This window comes from Arvicanthis niloticus, chromosome 14, assembly GCF_011762505.2.
Source record: "Arvicanthis niloticus isolate mArvNil1 chromosome 14, mArvNil1.pat.X, whole genome shotgun sequence".
Classification (NCBI taxonomy): Eukaryota; Metazoa; Chordata; class Mammalia; order Rodentia; family Muridae; genus Arvicanthis; species Arvicanthis niloticus.
The window spans coordinates 61,558,653-61,564,652 of record NC_047671.1 but is presented as its reverse complement, the minus strand read 5'-3'; the positions used below and the strand labels follow the sequence as shown (position 1 = coordinate 61,564,652).

At 37.8% G+C, this 6,000-nt stretch overlaps 1 protein-coding gene across 4 annotated transcripts in view; it reads left to right on the top strand.

Moving 5' to 3' along the window:
- Positions 1-6,000, top strand: part of Kiaa1328 (KIAA1328 ortholog) — a 262,182-nt gene that overhangs the window by 48,914 nt on the left and 207,268 nt on the right. The gene's annotated exons all lie outside the window — the stretch shown is intronic.

Below are 6,000 nucleotides of genomic sequence, written 5' to 3'. Positions count from 1 at the left end.
TTGGGGCAAAGATCTTCAGAATTAAGATGTCATGAAATGTCTTTCCTGTCTCTTTTGATTAATTTTGTTTGAAAGTCTATTTTATTAGATATTAGAATAGCTGCTCCAACTTCCTTCTTGGGTCCATTTGTTGGAAAACTTTTTTCCAGCCCTTTACTCAGAGGTAATATCTATCTTTATGGCTGAGGTGTGTGTCTTGTATGCAGCAGAATGATGGATCCTGTTTTCATACCCATTCTGTTACCCTGTGTCTTTTTATTGGGGAATTGAATAGACTGATGTTGAGAAATATTAATGACCAATGATTGTTATTTCCTGTTATTTAGGTGGGGTGTGTGTGTGTGTGTGTGTGTGTGTGTGTGTGTGTTTGCTTCCCTTGTTTGGTTTTTGCTGGTATAGAATTACTTATTTCACACAGCTGATCTGCTCCCCTGAGGAAACTGCGTCCAGAGGCATCCTAGAGAGGTCACGGACCACAGAGCTGCAGGTAGGAGCACCCACACACTGACCTAGGCCCCAGAAGCACAACTGGCAGTAGGGAGCCCCAAGACCTGACATCAAGAACCTGCCCCTGTGGAAAACCACTCCCCTTCTGCACATTGCCTGGATCCCGGAGGCTGGAGCAGTCACACAGCTGATCTGCTCCCCTGAGGAAACTGTGTCCAGAGGCATACTAGAGAGGTCACATAAGAATCAAAACATCAAATACACAAAACAAAGAGAAGATACTAAAAGCAGTAAGGGAAAAAGGCAAAGTAACATATAAAGGCAGACCTATAAGAATTACACCAGATTTCTTACCGGAGACTATAAAAGCCAGAAGATCCTGGACTGATATCATACAGACCCTAATAGAACACAAATGCCAGCCCAGACTACTATACCCAGCAAAACTCTCAATCAATATTGATGGAGAAACCAAAATATTCCATGACAAATCCAAATTTACACAATATCTTACCACAAATCCAGCACTTCAAAGGATAATTGGTAGAAAATTCCAACACAAGGAGGGAAACTACAACCTAGAAAAAGCAAGAGTGTAATCTTCCAACAACCCTAAAAGAAGGTAGCTATACAAACATAACTCCACTGCCAATAACAAAAATAACAGGAAACAACATTCATTTTCCTTAATGTCTCTTAATATTAATGGACTCAATTCTCCAATAAAAAGACATAGACTATCAGACTGGATACATAAACAGGATCCAACATTTAGCTGCATACAGGAAATTCACCTTTGTGAAAAAGACAGACACCACCTCAGAGTAAACGGTTGGAAAACAATCTTCTAAGCAAATGGTCCCAAGAAACAAGCTGGAGTAGTAGAGATTCTAATATCAAATAAAATTGTTTTACGACCAAACATAAAAAAAAAAAAGGACACTTCATATTCATCAAAGGAAAAATGTACCAAGAGGAACTCGCAATTCTGAACATCTATGCCCCAAATGCAAGGGCACCCACATACATAAAAGAAACTTTACTAAAGCTTAAAGCATACATTGCACCTCACACAATAATAGTGGGAGATTTCAACACCCCACACTCAGCTATGGACAGATCATGGAAACAGAAACTAAACCGAGACACAATGAAACTAACAAAAGTTATGAACCAATTGGACTTAACTGACATCTATAGAACATTTCATCCTAAAACAAAAGAATATACCTTTTTCTCAGCACCTCATGGTACCTTCTCCAAAATAGATCATATAATTGGTCACAAAACAGGCCTCAACAGATACAAAAAGATTGAAATAATCCCTAGTACCTTATCAGACCACCATGAACTAAGACTCATCTTTGATATGGAGAAAAACAACGGAAAGCCCACATACACGTGGAAGCTGAACAATGCTCTACTCAATGATAACTTGGTAAAGGAAGAAAGAAATTAAAGACTTTTTAGAATTTAATTAAAATGAGGACACATCATATCAAAACTTGTGGGACTCCATGAAAGCAGTACTAAGAGGAAAACTCATAGCTCTAAGTGCCCACAAAAAGAAAATGGAAAGAGCATACACTAACAACTTGACAGCACATCTGAAAACATTAGAACAAAAAGAAGTTAATATACCCAAGAGGAGTAGACAGCAGGAAATAAACTCAGGGCTGAAATCAACCAAGTTGAAATAGAACTATACAAAATATCAATAAAACCAGGAGCTGGTTTTTTGAGAAAATCAACAAGATAGATAAACCTTTAGCCAGACTAACCAAAGGGTGCATAGACAGTACTCAAATTAATAAAATCAGAACTGAAAAGGGAGACATAACAGAAACAGAGGAAATTTAAAAAGTCATCAGATCCTACTACAAAGGCCTATACTCAACAAAATTGGAAAATCTAGATGAAATGGGCAATTTTTTAGATAGATACCAGGTACCAAAGTTAAACAAGGAGCAGATAAACCATCTAAACAGCCGCATAACCCCTAAAGAAATAGAAGCAGTCATTAAAAATCTCCCCACCAAAAAAAGTCCGGGGCCAGATGGTTTTAGTGCAGAATTCTATCAGACCTTCCAGGAAGACCTAATACCAATTCTCTTCAAACTATTCCACAGAATAGAAACAGAAGGAACAATACCCAATTCATTCTATGAAGCTACAATTATGCGCATACCTAAACCTCACAAAGACCCAACAAAGAAAGAGAACTTCAGACCAATCTCTTTTATGAATATCAATGCAAAAATACTCAATAAAATTCTCGCAAACCAAATCCAAGAACACATCAAAGCAATCATCCATCATGATCAAGTAGGCTTTATCCCAGGAATGCAGGGATGGTTCAATATTCGGAAATCTATCAATGTAATCCACTACATAAACTCAAAGAAAAAAAAAAAAAACGCATGATCATCTCACTAGATGGTGAAAAAGCATTTGAAAAATTCAACATCCCTTTATGTTAAAAGTCTTGGAAAGATCTGGAATTCAAAGTCCATACCTAAACATAGTAAAAGCAATATACAGCAAGCCAGTTGCCAACATCAAACTAAATGGAGAGAAACTTGAAGCAATCCCACTAAAATCGGGGACTAGACAAGGCTGCTCACTGTCTCCCTACCTATTCAATATAGTACTGAAATTCCTAGCTAGAGCAATTAGACAATAAAAGGAAGTCAAAGGGATACAAATAGGAAAGGAAGAAGTCAAAATTTTACTATTTGCAGATGATATGATAGTATACTTAAGTGACCCTAAAACTTCCACCAGAGAACTCCTAAACCTGATAAACAACTTCATCAAAGTGCCTGGATATAACATGAACTCAAACCAATCAGCAGCCTTCCTCTAGTCAAAAGATAAGCAGGCTGAAAAAGAAATTAGGGAAATGACACCCTTCACAATAGCCACAAATAATATAAAATATCTTGGAGTGAATCTAACCAAGCATATGAAAGATCTGTATGACAAGAACTTCAAGTCTCTGAAGAAAGAAATCAAAGATCTCAGAAGATGGAAAGACCTCCCATGCTCCTGGATTGGCAGGATTAACTTAGTAAAAATAAAAATGGCCATCTTGCCATAAAGCAATCTACAGATTCAATGCAATCCCCATCAAAATTCCAAATCAATTCTTCATAGAGATAGAAAGAGCAATTTGCAAATTCATTTGGAACAACAAAAAAACCCAGGATAGCGAGAACCATTCTCAACAATAAAAGAACTTCTGGGGGAATCACTATCCCTGACCTCAAACTGTACTACAGAGCAGTAGTGATAAAAACTGTGTGGTAGTGATACAGAGACAGGCAGGAAGATCAGTGGAATAGAATTGAAGATCCAGAAATGAACCCACACACCTATGGTCACTTGATCTTTGACAAAGGAGCTAAAACCATCCAGTGGAAAAAGGACAGCATTTTCAACAAATGGTGTTGGCTCAACTGGAGGTCAGCATGTAGAAGAATGCAAATCAATCCATTCCTATCCCCTTGTACAAAGCTCAAGTCCAAGTGGATAAAGGACCTTCACATAAAACCAGATACACTGAAACTAATAGAAGAAAATGTGGGGAAGACCCTCGAGTGCTTAGGCACAGGGGAAATATTCCTGAACAGAACACCAATGGCTTATGCTCTAAGATCAAGAATTGACAAATGGGACCTCATAAAATTGCCAATCTTTTGTAAGGTAAAAGATACTGTCAATAAGACAAAACAATGCAATCCCCATCAAAATTCCAAATCAATTCTTCATAGAGATAGAAAGAGCAATTTGCAAATTCATGGGATGGGATAAGGGGTTCCTGGGTGGTGGGGGGAATGGGGTAAAGGGATAAAATTTGAAATGTAAATATTATAACCAATTTTTAAAAAGGGAGGAAAAAGAGAAAAGTTGTTAGAACCAACATCTTTAATAAAATGTCAGCCCTCTTAAAAAAAAAAGAATTACTTATTTCTTGTGTTTTCTTCAATGTATTTATTCTCTGTGGGTTGGAGTTTTCCTTCTAATATTTTCTGTAGGGATGGATTTGTTTGATAATGATCATGTTTGAATTTGAGTTTGTCTTGAATTATCTTGTTTTCTAAATCTATGGTGATTGAGAGTTTCTCTGGGTAGTAGTCTAGGTTGGTATCTCTGGTTTTTCAGAGGTTGCAGGATATCTGTTCAGGACCCTCTACTTTTTAGAGTCTCTGTTGAAAAATCAGATGTGAATCTGATAGGTCTGCCTTGTTTTTATGTTACCTACCCCTTTTCCCTTGATGCTTTTAATATTTTTCTTTGTTTTGTAGATTTTATGTTTTGATTGATATGTGCCATGGTCCAGTTTGTTGTTCTATAGGCTTCTTATATGTTTATAGGCATTTCTTCCTTTAGATCAGGAAAGTTTCCTTCTATGATTTTGTTGAGAATATTTTCTCGGCCTTGGAGTTGGGACTCATCATCTTTGTCTATTCTGATTTTTCTTAGCTTAGGTCTTTTCATGGTATCCCAGATTTCCTGGATCTCTTGTGTTAGGAATTTTTTTAGAATTAACATTTTCTTTGACTCATGTATCAATTTCTTCTATTATATCTTCTTCCCCTGAGATTCTCTCTTTCATCTCCTGTATTGTTGGTGATGCTCGCATCTCTTGTTCCTGTTCTCTTCCCTAGGTTTTTCATGTCTAGGATTTCCTTAGTTTGTGGTTTTGTTATTGATTCAATTTACATTTTCAGGTCTTGCACGGTTTTTATTTCTGTTACTGTTCATTTATATTTTCCTATATGTCATTAAGGGATTTATTTGTTTCCTCTTTAAAGAGTTCTATCTGTTTGCTTGTATTTTCCTGTTTTTCTTTAAGGGATTTATTCATTTTCCCTTTAAAGGCCTCTATCCTTTTTTATAAGATTGAATTAATGTCATTTTCTTATGCTTAGGTTTGGTTCAGATATCCAGAGTTTGCTGTAGTGTGGTAGCTGTGCTCTGCAGGGGTCACATGCTCTGGCTTTAGTTGATTATGTTCTTTTGAAGGCTTGTGGCCATCTGGATGGTTTTGGTCCCTGGATATTCTTGTTGCAGTAGGATTGGGAGGAGAGGTGAACCTTGGTGTTCCTGGTGTGGCAGGCCTGTAGTGGGTATCCTTGGGCTCTGTAGTTCCAGACCTGTAGGTCTGTATGTTTCAGGACCCAAAATCTGTATGGTTTAGGAGCCTCAGGTATGATGAAAGTGGGCAGAGAGGTGCCAGGAAAGTGGAGGTCCCCTGGGGTTAGCAGGCTGCTCAGGGCAGCTTGGCTTGACCCAAGAGACTCAGCAAGAGGGGAAGATAGGTGAGGGAAAAGAAGCTAATCTATATGGCTCAAGACCTGCAGGTCTGATGAAGGCAGGAAGAAAGGTGGCAGGAGAATGGTGGTCTCCTTGGGATAGCAGGCTGTTCACCCACTTATTACTTGTAATTTTAGCATTTGTTGTAGACTAAACTGTGCCCATCCCAAATTTGTATGCTGAGGCTTTCATTTTTGGTGTGATTATAGCTGAAGATAGTGTTTCTAGGAGACC